The sequence below is a fragment of the Loxodonta africana genome, chromosome 1 (genome assembly GCF_030014295.1).
Source record: "Loxodonta africana isolate mLoxAfr1 chromosome 1, mLoxAfr1.hap2, whole genome shotgun sequence".
Classification (NCBI taxonomy): Eukaryota; Metazoa; Chordata; class Mammalia; order Proboscidea; family Elephantidae; genus Loxodonta; species Loxodonta africana.
This window is the reverse complement of record NC_087342.1, coordinates 74,882,547-74,902,703: the sequence shown is the minus strand read 5'-3', so window position 1 is coordinate 74,902,703 and position 20,157 is coordinate 74,882,547. Positions and strand designations below refer to the sequence as shown.

The following is a 20,157-nucleotide window of genomic DNA, read 5'->3' as shown; positions in this document are numbered from 1 at the left end:
GAAGGAGAGCCTGTATTATTTTCCATAGGAGAAGCGAATTCATCTCTGCTGGAGATAGAGATTTTGTTTCTTTTCTTTTTGCGGGAGTGAGGAAAGGGGAAATAAAAAACATACAGAGAAGCTTGAAAAACGAGTGTCATTTAATCATAGTTAAGATTTATGTAAAAGCGAGGATCCTTTGGCTGAGTCAAAAAGGTGCGAAAACTTTCCTAGTGTCTGAATATAAAAAACATACCATCCTTCAGAAGGCCGGTTAGCTCAGTTGGTTAGAGTGTGGTGCTAATAACGCCAAGGTCGCGGGTTCAATCCCCGTACTGGCCAAGGGGGAAAGTTTATTAAGAAAAAATCTTGCTATCCTCACTCTAAGCCCAGCTGCACTTTAAAAATAACCTCTGTGACATGAAATCTAGATCAATTGTCAACTTTATTTCCCTAATCCTCAGCAGTGACAGCTATACCCTCTTTGTTCCCCCTCTAACGGGGCGGGGCGGGGGCGGGGGGGAGACAAAAAACAGTTTTTTGGAACAAGTGGTATAAACCCTCAAGATAGAAATTTTAGTGAAGAAAATCAGGGTAACAGTGGGGATGGTCTTGGAGATAGGGTGTGCCTCTGATGGCCACTGTACATCTCAGCATCTCATTTTCCATGTGCCTTTTTCAGGGTCCAGCACACTGTGACTGTGTTGCCGTCAAGCACTTTCTCTACCTGATTGTCTCCTCTACCTGAGTGTTTATTCATCCCTTAGAATGCGCTTTCCTACTCTTGAACATGGTGTTTCTACTTATTAAATACAGACAATCAAATATAATGCATATTTTCATTTTTTTAACCTACAAGTTGGCTTCTGTCCATGATACAATTTCTGTACATGAAGAGAGATTTTTTTTTTCTTTTTCTGGATCCCCAAGAGCTAGAACGGTGCCAAAGTCAGATGAACATGGGAAACCTCTGGATATCCTCCTGACTATTGTGTTATTTCCATGAATATCCACATGTGCTGTCTCCTAACTTAACAAGGTTTCTCTTGACCCAACACATCCCTCTAGCTACTACCCTGGCTTTCAGTTGGCTTTATAACATCCCCTAGAGAATTCTCCGGATTTCCTATCTCCAGTTTCTCTCCTGCTGTTTTGAAATGCACCAAGTTCTGGTTTTTGACACCACTGGTTCATGGAAACTTCTTGTCAAGATTACCAATGACTTCCTCTCACTTTTTCAAGACTTTCTCTTCTGTTATGGATTCAATTGTGTCCCTCTAAAATTTGTGTTGAAATCCAAAACCCTATACCTGGGAATTTAATCCCATTAGGTCATCAGTTTTTTTTTTATATTAATGAGGCCATTATCAGTGTAAGGTGGGTCTTAAATGTAATCACTTTTGAGATACAAAAAGAACAGATTAGGCACTGAGACAAGGGTGGACAAACTGAGGAAGACAGAAGCACACTAAGGATCAACAAGGACCCAGGAACTCTGAGGCTATGGAAACTGAGGCAAGGATCTTCCCCCAGGGCCAACGGAAAGAATTCCCCTAGAGCTGTGCCCTGTATTTGGACTTCCAGACTCCTAAACTGTGAGAAAATACACTTCTGCTTCTTAAAGAAAACAATTGTGGTATTTCTGTAACAGTAGCCCTAAGGAAATAAGACAAATTCTCAGTGTCAGTAAACACTATCTTAAAATTTTTTTTTTTTTTTTACTTCCAAGACACTGCTGTCCTGACTGCCTTTCTACCTCACTGGCTCATTCTTTTCAATAGTCTTTGTTTGTGTCACCTCTGCGCACCCATTCTATAGGAGAATGTCCCACAGATTGGTCCTTGAACATTTTCTCTATATGTATTCCCTCCCTGGTAATCTCACCCATTCTCATGCTTTAAATCATCAACAAACGAGAGTGCCCCATAGGGTTTCCAAGGTTATCATCTTTATGGAAGCAGACTGCCAAATATTTCTCCCATGGAGTGGCTGGTGGGTTTGAACTAGTGACCCTTTGGCTAGCAGACAAACCCTTAACCACTTGATGAAAACGGGTTTGTTTTTTTTTTCTTTCTATGCCTACAACTCACAAATGTGTATCTGCATTCTAGACCACTCCATGAACCTCACATCTTGGATATGCAACTGATTCCTTGGGATTACCGCTTGGATGTTTTATCCTAGGCATCTAAAAGTTAGCATGTCTAAAACTGAACTGCCATGTTTCTCTAATAATCCTACTGTATCCAATCTCCCCGATTTCAGTAATGGTAACTCAATTCTTTCACTCCCTCAAGCTAAAAAACCTTGAAATCATCATTTATTTCATTCTTTCTCTCCTATCTCACATCCAGTTTGTGAGGAATTTCCCTTCTCTCTATCTTCAAAATATATCTAGACTCTGACTACTTCTTACTACTCTTGAGAGCCACCACTATCTTGTCTGGCATAGGGGAAAAAGACCTCAGGATCAAATTTGATCAAAGGAGATCTTTATTAAGCAAATACAAAGGTGATTGTTGCCATGAGAGGTGTGCCAGTGTGCACCAGACACAAGAGACTAACAGAATCCACTGAATCACAATCAGGGAATCTCTAATATACTACTACAGAGGGAAGTAAATTAAGAAAAATTACATTATTGTCAAAGGCCAGAAACATATCATACAGGAATAAATGATTGGTTTAAGAAGTCTTTGTTGGCTATATAACCATTTAGTTAGTAGCGGGATGTTTCACTGGGAACAACCTGGGAACATCCACTCTTGCTTTAGTGACTTGGAAACAGTTGTCAGGTCAATCACAAGACAACTGCAATATGCCGCTTGGTGAGAGCATAATTTTCTATAGCATAGCCTATTTGTTGGCTAAGATAAAGTACCTTTCATGGAACATTCCTTCCCTAGGTACGGGAAACAATGAAACAATGAGTTCAGTGTGTACTGTCTCTCATTTCTTACTGGAACTTTTCATAATGATTTTAACAAATGTTCACACAAAACGGTTTCCGGCATTAACTACTACCCCTTAACAGACTTCTGTATAAAAATAGATTCTAGCCCCTGGACTTTACGTCAGCCTCACTACTTCTGGCAAGACACCTATATAAATTTAAGGATCCCTCTGTCATTTTATTTTTTTTCCTTAGGTCATGTCCAGAACCCTGGTGGAGCAGTGGTTAAGAGCTATGGCTGCTAACCAAAAGGTTGGCAACTTGAATCCACCAACACTCTTTGGAAACTCTACTGGGGCAGTTCTGCTCTGTCCTATAGGGTCGCTACTTGGCTGAGTCAACTCCATAGCAATGAGTTTGACTTTTTTGGGGGGGCGATGTCACATTCAAGCCATTATCATTTCTTACAGCATGAGGAAAGGGACTTAACAAATCTCCTTGTACTTATTCTTCTCTCTGTAGAAAATATTGTCCACAGAACTGGCAAAGTGACCTTTTAAAAAACATTATCACATGGAGTTACTTCACTGCTTAAACCCATCATCTCCTCATTTTATCAGGATAAAAGTGGCCTTGTAAAATGGCATGTAAAAAGGTCATGGAAGCTCCGTATACGTCCAAACTCCCTAAGGGACCGAATTGCTTGGCTGAGGTCTGTGGGAAGCATAGTCTGGGGTAATATCTAGCTCAACTGGCGTAACAGAGTTTGTAAAGAAAATGTTCTACATGCTACTTTGGGGATTAGCATCTGCATTCTTAAAAGCCTGTGAGCAGCCATCTAAGATACGCCACTGGTCTCACCCCTTTGGGAGCAAGGAAGAATGAAGAAGACTAAAACAAGACTGATTAGTCCCAAGGACTACAGGACCACATCTACCACCAGACTGAGTCCAGTACAGCTAGAAGATGCCCGGCCACCACTGACCACTCTGACAGGGATCACAATAGAGGGTCTGGGACAGAGCTGGAGAAAAATGTAGAACGAAATTGTAACTCACAAAAAAGACCAGGCTTACTGACCTGACAGAGACTGGAGAAACCCTGAGAGTAGGGCCCCTGGAAACCCTTTCTGCTCAGTAATGCAGTCACGCCTGAGGTTCACCCTTCAGCCAAAGATTAGTCAGGCTCATAAAACAAAACAAAACTAAAGGGGCACAACAGCACAGAGGCAAGGACTAGAAGGCAGGAGGGGACAGGAAAACTGGCAATAGGGAACCCAAAGTGGAGAAGGCAGAGTGTTGACATGCTGCACGGTTGTTAACCAATGTCATAAAACAATATGTGTACTAAGTGTTTAAAGAGAAACTAGTTTGTTCTGTAAACTTTCTTCCAAAGTAAAATAAAAAAGAACGTGCACGTTTCCAATGACTGCATGAAAGAGAAACCAAAATACCCTTTTCTCATTATTAAAAAAAAGGCCTGTGAAAGAACATGTTAAAACTGAGACACTTGACATGACTAACTGACACAGATTTGAATCCAAACTTCCCTTTGTCTTATGTCCCCTTTGTCCTCTTCTTTTAGCATATGTGTACCCTCTACCTCTTGAGTGAACAACCATGTAGTCATACTATGAGAAATTTCTTTTGTTCTCAGAAAGAACACTTGTAACTGATGTATGACAAAGTTGTAGTTCATGAATAAGCAAGTAATAGAATGTTCCAGGAAGGTAATGTCTGTACGCTCCCTAGAAAGCTGTTTATGTACACAGTTTGCTCACAGAAAGTGTATGATGATTAACTGAGCTTGTGAAAACTTTACTTGTGACTCATATGTGACACATGTGTAACACCCAGCCCACACGTATAAAAACCTACCTCCCTTTTCAGAGTTTGGAGCACCTCCCAGTGCTACTGCAACATGGGGGCACTTCTCAGTGCTGCCTCCAAACTGGGCTGTTGCTTTGGTTGTTTTCTATTCTACAATAAAGTCTATCATTTCTCTCCTTACAGAGTTCTTGTTAGTTTTACACTTTGACTTATCTGGTGTCACAAGTAGGATTCGATGGTGCATTATCTTTTAGGCACCTGAGATGATGAGGACCCAGGCCCTGGTCTCCAATGCCATGATTTCTGCTTAATAACTTCTTGAAAACGAGCTCTGCTTTCTTGGATCAAAGTTTTTTGAGTTTTAGTGTAGATTTGTTCTTGTTCTTGCAGTTTTTCTTGTTTCTTTGGTTCTTGTTTAGTTTTTTGTTCTTGTTTTGATTCTTGCAAGTCAAAGTTTATATTTGGATTTTCATTTGAGCTCCCTTAAGACAGTTATTGTTTTTTGGTTTTACTTTCTTGCAAGACCCTGTGTCTAAGTTACAAAAGAGAATAAAGAATTGCAGAGTTAAAGTTCAACTCCTACCCTGCTCTGTTGAATTGCCAGCTGTTCCTCCTTCTTTGCTTCTGATAACGAAGCTGACTGAACTTCATTTTGTGAATGAAACTAGGCAGTAAACCTCTCTTTCCAGTGCCTTTTAACATCTGTCCTAATACACTAACCGAGAATTTCAGTGATCATTTTGGGAAAATGAGTTCCTACTTGCACTTGTCTTTTCTTTCCTCTGGGCAAATTTTTGTTTAATTTTCAGCTTTAGTCAAAAAATCTAAATAAAATCCACCCATCTAAGCATGCATATGAGGCAATTGAAAAGAACATGGCTCCAGTCAAGCGCACCTTAGTCCTCAAAGTGACATGTTTGCTGTTGAACACTTTAAAGTTTTTTCATAGGGTTTTATAAAATTACAGCTCATTTCTCTTACAGGGAAACTGCTTTTTACTCCTGTTTTACAATCTAGGCTTTTAATAGTTACCCTAAAAAACTTTGATATAAATAGCTCTGTTTAAAAACACACCTAAAGAAAATAAATTATTTTAATTGGTGTAGTAAACCTTAAAAAAGGACAAATTATTCCAAATTATTTCTCTAAAGATCCTACACTGCATGCCAAAGACAACATTATGAAAATATAATTAATTCCATCCTCCATATGGTATTACTAAATTAGATTATAATATTTCTTCAGAAAACCTACTCTAATTGGTTTGTTGATAAATGAGCATCTATAGAAGTTGAGTAATCCTAATATTCCTGAGAATTAATGAAAAGGAATTTATTCTAACACGATTTTTTACGTTTTGTAATACGTGAATTTAAGAGCAGTTTCCAACATGTCCTGAAGTAACTAAGGCTAGATTAAACATATGAAATGTGTTTTAGTAAAAGAATTTGGATGGATATAGAAAGTTGAGGAAGGCTACAAGAAAGCTATAGAAAATTAGAAGGAGTTGAAGTAACCGAGGTGAGAAAGGAAGGGATGGAAAAAGAATTTAGGTGATTATTCAACTTTATAGAATGTTGAAAGAAGGTCAAATAGAAAGCTAGATTGCCTCAGAAAAAATATATATTCATGTGTATTGAGGCTTTGTGTTTGTGTACTGAAGGATTGTAAAATGAGAAATACATAACAAAGGAAAGAAATTTGAAAGTTTTCATAAGGAAAGAATTTGTTTGATTTAGTCCAGGTTCTTATATGGCTGCAGCTAAAGTTTGATGAGATAATTCATGAGAATTTAAAAAATTTTTAATAACAAACAACATAGAAAACAAAGAAATGAGTTTCTTGTTGTTAAAAAAACAAAATTTTCCTTGTTTACTGGGTTGAACATTTAATTTTCTTCTTGTGCAATCTGCCTTAAAAGCAAGAATTTTAACACAGTAAATTCCTGAACATGATAATTTGAATATCTTGACTATTTTCAAATCTCATAGAAAACTACAGAAGATTTGTTTCCATTTCATAAAGAGAAAAATGCTTAAGAATTTTATGAAGTATGTTATGAATTACATGAAATATATTGTCATATTGAGAACATTACCACATTTTATCTGAGTTAAAATTTATGTCATAATTTTATTATTTCCATTTCTGACTTACAGTTATTGCTTCTTTTAAATGTGTTTTCAGTAATGGAAGGCATGTTGAATCAAGAAGTCCTTCTGAATTTATGTTTTGAATTGCAAGTTTTGATGCATAATTTGTGAGTAACACCTGTCCCAAAAAATGTAAAACTTTTCAAAAATGGGAAAAGTCCTTTTAGTTGAATTGGTTTTTCACATATGACACACACGCAATATCTAAAGCCGCCAAGATGCTCTAAAACTGACAAAAAAAAAAAAAAAAAAGGCCATAAATGTTCTTACAAGACTTACAATGCTGTACAAAAGCCGGGAAGTGTGACCCAATCACACTTCATGGTAGCACTGCCTCCTACCTAAGCCTCCTACCTTAGTGAATATCCGCCAAAGAACTCCTCTTTCATATTTTCAACATTAATCAAGCCCCCACTGGAGGGCAGCAAATATTTTCAGTTGGAAAAGTACCCTCCCGAGAAACCTGAGATCCTGAAAATATTTCTGGACATTTTGCATCCCACGTGTCATGAAAGGGTTGTAATGGGGAAATTCACAATGTTTAGCCAGGAAAATTTTTGTTACTATTCAGATGTTAAAAAAAACTTAGTAATCTTGGTATATCATTCATATATCCTATTTAATATTATGTTCCAAGAAGATGATATGTTATATCAAAAGCTCTTTGAAATTAAGATAAATCATTACACATAACAATATTTTCATCTGAAGATTTTTTTGAATCGACTTTGTTTAACTCTGCATTAGTTATATACTTAATTTCCATCATGTCCATCACTTTTCAGAATTATTATTATAAGTTACCCTAGGCATTCTGAAGTTTGTCATTTGAAAGCAAATTTTACTTTGCTAATTCCCTGAAAATGCTTGACTACAATATTTCAATATATTCTACCGTATTGTACTTATGAAAAGGACCGTAATTAGTTCTCCTCACCATTCCATGTACAACCAAGCTCCAAAAATTAAACCTTTGATCTCTTTACCTCAATTTAAGAAAGCCAAAAACATTTCTTTGGACACACCATCCTTCTGGGGACTTAAAGATTATATCCAAAGGCTCCAGTGGCCAGAAGCAGACTATATCTGAAGTGGACAACTCCTCCCAAGATCAAGGAACGAGACGTCATGCATGTCACTGAATTTTAAGGATTTTGTTTAGTGTTTGTCTATGTCATTGCTAATACTTCTTATTATGACTAGGTAAATACTACAGGAAGAAAGACAACAACATATCAGAAAAATTCACCAGAAAGCTACTTAACTTCATTCATTGCCTTCTATGCCTGATATTCCTTTTCTTAATATTTTTTTTAGTTACCTAATAATATTGGCTTTTAGTTGCGTTCTTTCTTACTGGTAGATTTAATTATCTGAATCATATAGAGTATTCTTTGATGTTTGTAATCCAACTACTATTCTCCCAGCAGTGCATAAAAAAAAATCCTAAACAAAAAACAAATTTGTAGGGAACTCTAGTTACAAACCTTCAGTTAATGTTTTGGAAATGTCAAGTTATTCCTCCAAATGTGGTCTTACTCTGTATGTGCCCCCAACCAGAAGATCACAGAAGCAGAGTATATGAGTTATGGCATGGTAAAGCAGGGGGTCTGTATATGATAAGTACAAAAGGAAAACATCCATAGAGTACATCCATGCAAAAGAAAAGAAAACAAAAAACACGCAAACCCATTGCTGTTGAGTCGATTCCAGCCCATAGCAACCCTATGAACAGAGTACAACTGCCCGATGGGGTTTCCAAGGAGCAGCTGTTGGATTGGTACTGCTGATCATGTAGTTAGCAGCCAAACTCTTAACCACTGCACCACCAGGGCTCCAGGGAAAAGAAAGCACTCTTATAATGGGGTCAAGAAACCTCAGTGAAGATCCATTATCAGAAGTGGCATATGCGAAAGATCACCTTAAAACTGAGGTTACTGCCATGACTGTGACTGACACAGGTTTAAATTGAAACTTTCCTTTGTGCTTTATCCCTTTTTTCTTCTGCTTTTAAAATATGTGAGCTCCACCTTACGTGAACAACTATGTAGTGATATTATGACAAAAATTTTATTGGTCTCAGAAAGAATACTTGTTACTGATGTATGACAAAGTTATGGGTTATGCATAAGCAAGTGATAAGAAGGTTCCATACACAACAGAGAACCCCTGAGGGAGCAGGAGAGCAGTGGGATGCAGACCCCAAATTCTCATAAGACCAGACTTAATGGTCTGACTGAGACTGGAAGGACCCCGGTGGTCATGGTCCCCAGACCTTCTGTTGGCCCAGAACAGGAATCATTCCAGAAGCCAACTCTTCAGACATGGATTGGACTGGATAACGGGTTGGAGAGGGATGCTGGTGAGGAGTGAGCTTCTTGGATCAGGTGGACACTTGAGACTATGTTGGCATCTCCTGCCTGGAGGAGAGATGAGAGGGCAGAGGGGGTTAGAAGCTGGCAAAAAGGACACGAAAAGAGAGAGTGGAGGGAGAGGGCAGGCTGTCTCATTAGGGTGAGAGTAATTGGGACTATGTAGCAAGGTGTATGTGGGTTTTTAGGTGAGAGACTGACTTGATTTGTAAACTTTCACTTAAACCCACCCAGTGCCACTTAAAGCACAATAAAAATTATCTAAAAAAAAAAAAAAAAAAAAGAATGTTCCATAAACTAAAAGGCAAGAATATTCACCGAAAAGATGTTTATGTATGCCATTTGCTACCAAAAAATCTGTGGTCATTAACTGACATGATGTAAGGTTTATTTGCACCTCATATGTATCTGATGGAGGCTGGGTGGTGCAGTAGTTAAGAACTCTGCTGCTAGCCAAAAGGTCAGTAGTTAGAATCCACCAGCCCTGTCCTTGGAAATGCTATGGGGTAGTTCTATTCCGTTTATAGGGTGACCATGAGTCTGAATCAACTGGACAACAACAGGTTTAGTATCTCATCTGTGGCCCCCAGCCCTCATGCATAAAAATACTTCTCTTCTTTCAGAATTTACAACACCTCCCAATGATACCCTCACCTGGGTTGTTGTTTTTCTTACCTACTCTGCAATGCAACTATCATTTCTCTTCTTAGAAAATTCTCCTTATTTTTACACTTTGACAGGCCTAACAAGCCTCCACTTGATTTGTTTGCTCCTACCACTCTCTCCACGTTGCTCACTCTGCTGCAGTTACAATTGACTTCTTGATCCTCCTTGCATACAGCAGCCACACTGCAGTCTCAGGACCCTTAACTCCAAATGCTGTGCTGAGAAGTGATGGGGTCCTCACCTCCTCCTATGGCTAGCTAGTGCAGCGGGTGTAAGATATTTTCTAACCCAATGGATAACCGAGGACCTGACAACCTGCTGTGGTGGATAAGGAGGCAAGTCGGCTATGCTATTCTGGTAATTTAAAGTCTGGGGTTGCAAAGGCAACGGGAAGGTTAAGGGCTTGCTTGAAACGTAAGCGTATACAGGTGAAGAGTTTCTGGAGCAAATCCACAATTCACGAAAAGAACGATCAGTTTGTTTCCGTTCGGTTTCGAATCAGGAATCTTTAAGGTGTTAGGCGGAGTGGGTAACCACTACACCACGTGATAACCACTACACTAAGGAAACTTCTCTGTGATAATGCCTTTGGGCTTCAGAGATGCTTCATCTGAAATCTGTGCCTTTTTTCCAGGATCTGTTCATGGATGAAGAGCTTTTTTTTTTTTTTTCCCCACTTAACGCTTTCCGATTCTTAACAATCGACAACATCGAAACAAGATAAATCACACGCAAGCAAATACTACTCCCAGGGACCCAATTCCTTCACAAGCACCAGGGAGAAAAATCTCGGGCGAGTTCCAAGGAATTTCTTGATAAGTTCTAGGCTCATTTCTCTGGCGGTGCAAGACGCAATCATCTTCATCTCCAGGTGACCGAACTTGAAACCTTCGGAACTAGTAAGAAACATCTGAGCTCAGTAGGGCTTCCGCACTTTGTGCCCCGATAGTAGCGGGAGCGATTGAGGGCCACAGGGTAAGGCTGTCAGGCTGTGCCCAGTTCTGTGTTGTGGGCGTGGTGTGGACTTTGTGGAAGTGAAACCTGTGGCGAGTGAGTCTATTAGACCTCCAATGAACTTCTCTTCAGTTCTGTATCACTCGATGTCCACCGATACCTTTCAGACTGTTTTACAGCGGGTAAATGACCTTCATGATGTACCTGACTCTTCTTTGTTCTTCATTCCATTTTAACTGTCCTACTCCCAGTATTGGAAACAATGGACTTTCTACTAGATTCTAAATGAAACTTTCCCAAGGCAGAGTCCTGGTGAAAGTGCTGGCCAGTGAATATGTGCTTGTCCGGGAAGTATTAGAAACTCTTGACAAGAGACATTTCTCAGCCTCTGAGAAAGGTCACTTAATGTCTCCTTCTGTGGCAGCTAAAGCACAAACTGATGAAAATATTGTGGGTAAAGGAGGGGAAAAGCGTGTTTCTTTCTTATTAACACCTTCTCAACCCTGACTCTATTTTGTTTTGGGTAAGATCAGCAGGATAAACAGAGATCCCATTTAACACATACATTAGTTTGTTAACTTTTCTCAAAAATTTGCTTTAATATTTATTTTAAAGAAACTATTGAGCAGCCCAATCTCATAGTGGTCACTGGAAGTACCTGATGTCCTTAGGGAAATGGCAAACCAGAAAGAGGGAAGTGCCCCTCAACTGATCATTATGACAACTGTTCTCACAGTAGTTTAGTTATAATAAAATTGCTCAGTAGAATGACACATAAAAATCTCAGGGTTCCCTCACAGAAGCACAGAAAAGAGGCATCAACACCAGTCCTGAGGATCCCGACTTGCTGGGGAAATTGGTGGCTAATCTATACTATATTTGATTAAAAAAATAAGTAAAGTGGTTGAAGAGCAGGTGAATGGAGGGGGGATCCTGGCCTTGGGTGAAAATGGAATAGAGAGGAAGTGGAGTGTGGGGAGCTGCACTTGGAGGTTTCAGTCAGACTGTGCAGAGAGGGAAGGTAAGTGGGATAATATGTCCACGATCAGGGAGGTCAGGGAGGGTTCTCGACAGTAGGGAGGTTAAATTTTGATCTGAATGTGGTGAGTAGGAAAGAAGTGACTGTTTTAAAGAGGAACATGGCATTGCCCGTTTTGATCCAAAGATGGCTTTGGCCTTTGCATGAACGTTGGAACATCTCTCAGAGTTCAGTTCTTAGGCCTCTTCTCTTCTCTATTGATTCTAATCACCTGGCAAGGCAACATCTAATGGTTTACATTTTACATGGTCTTCGTCTGAGGACCACTGTGTGCCTCTAGCCTACTGGATATCTCCTCTTTGAAGTCTCACAATAAACATTGTATGGTTAACATATCCCAACCTGGAATTCATATGTATCCTCTGAAACTGATCCAACCGTATTGATCCCTGTCTCACTTAGCTGCAACTCTCTTCCTCCAGCTGTTTAGGACTAAGAATTTGGGATTTTCACTGGCTCCTTTTTTGCTCTATTTCCCCTATCCAATCACTCAGAAAACTTTCGTTGCTTTATCTTTAAAATATATCTGGAATTTGGCCACTTCTCCACACTTTAACTCTTACTAACATTCCCCAATCCATAATACTCTCTGAAGTGGAATATTATTGGTGTTTCTTAATATGTTTTCGGTTTCCTCCATTTCCTTTAACATGATGGTTTCTACAGAACGTTTAAGGGGTCCTTTTTAAAACCCCAAAAGGACTCCATATTGTAGTCACTGCTTAAAATCCAGCAATGGCTCATTACTGCACTCAAAATAAATAAATAAGAAAGAAAAAATGAAATTCTTATAATGACCCGCAAATCTCTACACAATCTCCCTGATCCCTACTCATTTTCCTCTCTGACCTTTTCTCCTAGGACTCTCCCCATCGCACTATGCTGCAGTTACTATTGAATTTCTTGCTCTACTTTAAATACAGAGACGTCATTCTATTATATAATGCACCAGACGTCTTTATCACTATATTAATAACATCATGTTAATTAGACCAAATGAACAAGACATTTGGCAAGAAAAGAAAAACTGATGGAGACTCGTAATGACATTTGTCTTGACCCTGAAGGTTCTAGAGTTTGGTTTGGAAGGGAGCCCTTTCCTTCTAGAATTTGAAATCTTCACTTGCCAGAACGCAGTAAATCCAACTCCATGGATTCTGAAGGAAGCCTGACCCACTTTACCTTGCAGACTGGTGTTTAAGGGGCATGCACCTCATTCCATTGACACCCTCCTCCACCCACTTGGAATACATGGAAACAGAGAGAAATGGGGGAGGGGAGGGGCCGATCCGCACTGGAGGTGGGGCGAACACCCAGGTGTCAAGGCTTCTAGGGAAACAAAGCCATGCTTCCAAGCCCAGGAGTGCGGGGAGGGCATGAGCTTTTTTGAATGTTGGTCAAAATATATTCACTCTTATATGTTGGGTTAGGAGGGAAAATCTCCATACAAAATCAATTCAATTCTAACTTTGAAAAAACAGACATCTTACCACTTGCTTTCTAAGCAAGGCCTTCCCTGCATTGAGCAAAGGCGATAACCTCATCTACAATGAAACTTGTCTTCAGTCACAAGTTGCCTCCACAGGATAACACAGAGTTTTCCTACATACCCCAGGCTGAATAATCTTGAAGCCGTCTTTTTCTCAAGGAAACTGTCGCAGTGACGGTACGTTTCTTTCACTCATACTATTTGTGTATTAAAATTAACATTCAAACGCCATTATTCATAGCAGTCAAAGTCTTCGCTCAAGTCCCCAATTCCTTTATAAACACAGGCAGGCTGGCAAGAGCGAAGGATTTGGTTTCAAGAAACTCCTCAATACTGTCCCTTGTCAGATTCTCTTGTGTATGTTTTCTAGTGAAAGAAAATGACCCTTTAGGAAGCAGGGCTCAAGGTCCTCAGGACTGAGCTCTGGAGGCCTCTGCGTCCACACTTGGGGCTGGGAAGCTGGAGGGATATGACCTGGGAATGTCAAGCTGCAGGGCCAGATGCATGGAGTTGGGGTGGTTTCCTAGACGGGACTCTATATTGTCCATCTCTGGGATGACAAACATACTTAGATTTTGCTTCACACATGCATAATTCTTTGAATTGTGTCTGCAGGTTTCTTGTACCACTTATTTGATTCACTGGGGGAGAATGAAAACTCTGATATATTTTTCTATTCTTTCTTGAACCCTCCCTTTTCACTATCTTCCCCTAACATTTCTTTTCTTCTTTTGGTTAGCTAGAAGCTAGCTGTCTTTTCCCCTATTCTTCCTTAAGCATCTCTTGGCATGGCGGACCCACACACTTTGGCTGAGTTTAGAGATGGCAGTTGTCCCCAGAGCAGTGGGAGATGGTGGTGATGTCTGTGCTTCTTTGTCTCAGAGTCCCTTTTTGTCCGGGGGTGTCTGGGACAGAGAGAGGAGGTTGACACCTCCTAAATAATCTGAGCGTCTTGAACTCCACTGTTTGAATATTGCAGGTAATGATTGAAAGAATGTATTTTCAGGTTAGCAAAATCTAGAGCCTTTTAATTTTTCTGGGACTTGATCATCAGCAAACATGATTTTCTGTACGCTTTTTCCCGTTCGTGAACTTCAGTTATTGAGTCAACCACCATGCTGTGCGGGCACAGGAACTACCAGAGGACGAAAGAATAAGTCGACACAGTCGTCGTCCTCCAGGAAAGAAAGAGGAACATAGGCAGTTAATGATAATAAAATCGCAAAATAGACCAACAGAGATCCACGCGGCAGGGCGTTTTCACAGAACACAAAGAAGGGGCATCACCACAGGATATAGGGAGACGCTGGTCAGATCCACGGGGGATGTTCCTTCCCGTTTGGAAAGAAATCCTCACGCCCTGAGCGGGGACCAAATCCACCAGATCCCTCCCGGAGGTGTCTGCATCCTTTTCAAAGGCTTCTTGGGGTAGGATGGGGGAGCCCTCTCAAGCAATGTTTCTGTCGGGACGAAATCCACGAGCTCCAGAACGTCTTATTTTCCATAGGAGGAGGAATTCATTTCTGCTGGAGGTAGAGTTTTTGTTCCTTTTTCTTTTTGCGGGAGTGAGGAAAGGGAAAACGGAAAACCTAAAGAGAAGTTTCAACACAGTGTCATTTGGTCATAGCTAACATTATGAAAAAGTGAGTATCCTTTGGATGGATGGCGAGGGAGTGAGGAATCTTCGATCTTTTCAAATAAGAAAGAATCTCTTACGCGAGAGGCCGGTTATCTCAGTTGGTTAGAGCGAGGTGCTAATAACGCCAAGGTGGCCGGTTCAATCCCCGTACGGGCCAAGGAAAGGAGTTCGTTTTTGTTTAAAAAAAACCTTGCAGTGTACCTAGCTGCAGTTTGACAATAACCTCTGTGACACCAATTCGGGATCAACTTTCGACTTTATTTCCTTAATCCACAGTAATGGCGACTATACGCCCTTCGCTCCCCTCTAAAGGGGGGTGGGGCGAGAAAAAACGGTTTTCTGGAACAAGTGACATTAAGCCTTAAGGTAGAAATCTTAGTGAAGAAAACCAGGCTAGGAGTGAGGATGGTCTTGGGGATGGGGTGTGCGCCTGATGGCCGCTGTCCATAAGAGCGTCCCATTCTCCTTGTCCCTTTTTCAGTGTCCAGGGCACTGTCTACTAGGCGGCCCTCAAGCACCTTCTCTATCTGATTATGTCCTCTACCTGACTCACAACTCATCCCTTGCGCTGCCCTTTCATAATGTTGAAATTGATACTTTCAGCTGTTAAAATAATCGCAGACAGACTTAATGCATATTTTTCTTTTTTTAAATTTTGCCTACCAGTTGCCCTTCACCATAATATTTGTCCGCAAAGTCAGATTTTTTCTTTTTCTGGATTACCATTACCTAGAATTGTGCCAAAGTCAGATTAAATGTGTGAAACCTCTCAATTTGTGCCTATTGTATTATTTCCATGAACATTCAAATATGCTATTTGTCTCCTTTCTTAAAAGGGTTTCTCTTGACCCAACATACCCCTCTAGGTATTACCCTGTTTCTCAGATGGCCTTATAAAAATCACTTCTAAAGGGTTATCCAGATTTACTGTCTCCAATTCCTCTCCTTGTGTTTTTAAATCCACTACATTCTGGTTTTTTGTTTTGTTTTGTTTTGTTTTTTACACCATCAGTTCATGGAATCTCCTTGTCGAGATTACTAATGAATTCTTCTCACTTTTTCAAGACCTTATCTTCCTTGACTTCAGTTATGGATTCAATTATGTCCCCCCAAAATATGTGATAGAATCTAAACCTCTGTACCTGGAGATTTAATCCCATTTTGGAATCAGTTTTATTTTTATGTTAATGAGGCCATATCAGTGTAGGGTATGTCTTAAATGTAATCACTTCTGAGATACAAAAAGAGCAGCCTGGCACTGAGATAAGAGAGCACAAACTGAGGAAGACAGAAACACACTGGATGATTACTAAGGAACCAGGAACTCTGGGGGTATAGAAACCAAGAGAAAGATTTTTTCCCAGGGCTAAGAGGGAGAGAGCATTCTCCTACAGTAGTGCCCTGAATTTGGACTTCCAGCTTCTTAAACTGTGAGAAAATAAATTTCTATTCCTTAAAGAAAACCACGTGTGGTATTTCTGTTACAGCAGCACTAAGAAATTAAGACAACTTCTCGTTGTCAATAAACATACTTACTGTCTTAGAAGTTTTTTTCTTTTTTTTAAATTTGGTTTCCAAAACACTACTGTCCTGACTATCTTTCTACCTTGCTGGCTCAACCTTCTCAATATCCTTTGTTTCTGTCGCCTCTCCTCACCCATTCTATATTAGAAAGTCCCACAGATTGGTCCTCGAACCTGTAATTTATATACACTCACTCCCTGGGAATCTCATCCATTCTCATAGCTTAAATCATCGGTATGCCTACATCATCTCCTAGTAACCGTATAGGACAGAGTAGAGCTGCCCATAGGGTTTCCAAGGCTATGATCTTTAGAGAAGCAGACTGCCACATCTTTCACTCATGGAGTGGGTGGTGGGTTTGAACTGGTGACCTTTCGGCTAGCAGCTGAGCCCTTAACTTCTTCATCAAAATGGGTTTGGCCTTTTGGTTTATATGCCTGCAACTCACAAATTTGTATCTGCAGTCTAGACCACTCCATTAACCTTGTGTCTTGTATATACAACTGATTCCTTGGCATTGCGACTTGGATGTTTTGTCCTAGGCATCTAAAAGTTAGCAAGTCTAAAACTGAACTCCCACTTTTCTCTAACAATCCTACTACATCCAAGCTTCACCATTCCGGTTAATGACAGCTCAGTTCTTCTAGTCTTTGAGGCAAAAAACCCCTCGAAGTCATCATTTATTTTACTCTTTCTCTCATACCTCACACCCAGTATGTCAGAAATTTTTCTTCTATCTTCAAAATATATCCAGACTGTGACTATTTCTCACTCCCTTGACAGCCACCATCTTGTCTGTCATAGGAGAAAATGACCCCACAGTCAAATGTAATCAAAAGAGATTTTTATTAAACAAGGACAAAGACGATCATTGCCACGAGGACTTTGCCAGTGTGTACTGGGCACAAGAGACTAGCAGAATCCACTGATTAACAGTCAGGGAGTCTCCAATATACTGTTACAGAAGGAAGTAAATTAAGAAAAGTTACATGATTGTCAAAGGTGGGAAACATCACCTATGGGAATACATGATTGATTTAGGGAATCTTTGCTGGCTAGATTCCATTTCCTTGAGAACAGCCTGGCAACATCTGTTCTTGGCTTGGTGACTTTCAACAGGTTCTCAGGGCAGGCAAAAGGAAATTACAATAAGCTCTTTTGTGAGAGCATAACTTCCCTGTGGCGCAGTTCTTTGTTGGTTAAGATACAGTACCCTTCATGGAACAGTCCACCCCTAGGCACGGAAACAATGAAAATAATGAGTTTCAGCTTGTACTGTTATTCCTTTCTGGAACTTTCCATACTGATTTTAACAAACACTCACACATAGTGGTTTCCAGTATTAACTATGACCGCTTACCAAACTTGTAAATAAAAACAGATTTTAGTCTATGCAGCCTGCTTCAGCCTCGCTACTTTTGGCCAAGCACGTACATACCTTTAAGATCCCCTATTTCATGTCCGGAAAACCTGGTGGTGTAGTAAGGTGCTATGACTGCTAACCAAAAGCTTGGCAGTTCGAATCCACCAGGCGCTCCTTGGAAACTCTGTGGAGCACTTCTACCCTGTTGTATGGGGTTGCTAAAGTCAGAATTGTTTCCAAGGCAATGGGCTTTTTTTTTTTTTTTTCATGTCCAGAGCCTTGGTGGCGATTTGCTTAACAGCTTGGTTGCTATCTGAAATGTCAGCAGTTCGAGTCTAAGATCTCCTGTAGGAAAATTAGTGGGGCCGTTATGCTGAGTCCCATATTTCTCTGTGAGTCGTAAGTGACCTGACAGCAACTTTTTTTTTTTTATACAGCAGCCACTCTATTGTCTCAGGACTCTTCACTTTGAATCCTGTGCCAGAGAACGATGGAGACCTCGCTTTTCTACCGGGTGCAGAAACTTTTGTAACCCAGCGGGAAATGGAAAACCTGACAAGCGTCCGGGGGCGGGCGAGGAGGCAAGTCAAGCACATTATTCTTTTAATTTAAAGTCAGGTGCTACAAAAGGAAAGCGAAGATTAGGGGATTCGTTGAAGCATGTTCGGATTAAGAGTTTGTGCAGTGAAAATCAGAACTCACAAAAGCAACACCCAGTTTGTTTCCGCCCGGTTTCGAACCCGGGACCTTTAGCGTGTTAGGCGAACGTGATAACCACTACACTACGGAAACTCGCTTGTCTAAATTGCTTTCCCGTTTTTAATTGAGTAATAGGAAATATGTGCTTTCCTTTAGGATATTTTCAGGTTGAGAAATATTTTTTCCCCTTGTACTTTCCCATTCTTATAATCAGCAGTATCAAAACTCGAGAAATCATAGTCAAGCAAATGCTACTCCCAGGGTCCCAATTCCTTTACAAGCACCAGGAAAATCACGAGCAAGTTTCAAGAAATTTCTTGATAAATTCTGATCTCATTTCTCTGCTGGTGCAAGACGCAATGATCTTCATCTCCGGATGACTGAACATGAACCCTTAGGAAATAGTACCAAAGGGCTGATTTCAGTAGGCCCTGGGCAATTCGTGCCTCGGCACTAGCGAGAGAGACCGAGGAGCAGAGGGTGTGGGTGTCGGGCTGTGCCCAGTTTTCTGCTATCCGAGGGTCGTGAGGGTGGTGGGGATCTACGGAAGTGTAATCTGTGGCGAGTGAGTCTATTAGACGTCAAATGAAGTTCTATTCTGAACGTCAAACGAAGTTCTATTCTGTATCACTCATATTTTCTGTTCTGGAACGTGTAAACTCTGTGTCCGAAACCCTTAAATCTGTTTTATAGCAGGAAGATGACCATTGTGATGTACCTGACTCTTATTTGTTATTAATTTCATTGCAGCTGTCTTGAATTACTGTCCTTCCCTCGGAGACTGGAAGCAATCTTCCTTCTGTTCTTCCTGTCAGGTGCAGCCCTGTCGTTTCTGATTCACATGGACGCTATAGGACAGAGTAGAACTGTCCCATAGGGTTTCCAAGGAGCCGCTGGTGGATTGGAACTGCCGAGTTTTTGGTCAGCAGCTGAGCTCTTAACCACTACACCACCAAACCAAAAAGGCAAACGCCGTGCTGTCGAGTAGATTCCGACTCATAGAGACCCTATAGGACAGAGTAGAACTGCCCCATGGAGTTTCCAAGGAGCGCCTGGTGGATTTGAACTGCTAATCTTTCTGATTAGCAGCCCCGGCCTAACCAATAAACCACCAGGGCTCTAAAATTAAACTTTCCAAAGGTCGAGTCTAGGTCAAGGTGTTCAGCAGCGAAAATGTGCCTGTTCCCAAGTATTAGAAATTTTTGACTAGAGAGATTTCTCAGTCTCTGAGAAAGATCACTTTATGTCTCCTTCTTTGGCAGCTAAAAAACAACCTGATGAAAATACTGGGGGTAAAGGAGGCGAAAAGCATGTTTCTTATTAGCACAGTCTCAAGCTTGACACTATTTTCAGATCAGATCTGCAGGTTAGACAGCGATTGCATTCAACACCTATGTTTGTTCGTTAACCTTTCTCAAAAATTTGCCTTAATACCTATTTTGAAGAAATTATGGAGCAGCCCAATCTCATGCTGGTGAATAGAAGTACCAGATGTCCTTAGGGAAATGAAATGATAGAAGGAGGAAAGGGGCACCTAAAGTGATCATTATGAGAAATT

General features: G+C 40.5%; 2 non-coding genes across 2 annotated transcripts; one reads left to right on the top strand and one right to left on the bottom strand.

Annotated features, from left to right (window-relative positions):
• Positions 1–247: 247 nt before the first annotated feature.
• On the top strand, positions 248–321 carry TRNAI-AAU (transfer RNA isoleucine (anticodon AAU)). The gene has a single exon. It is a non-coding gene; the product is annotated as a tRNA-Ile (tRNA).
• An 18,298-nt stretch (positions 322–18,619) lies between these two features.
• TRNAV-AAC (transfer RNA valine (anticodon AAC)) lies at positions 18,620–18,692 on the bottom strand. The gene has a single exon. It is a non-coding gene; the product is annotated as a tRNA-Val (tRNA).
• Positions 18,693–20,157: the final 1,465 nt, after the last annotated feature.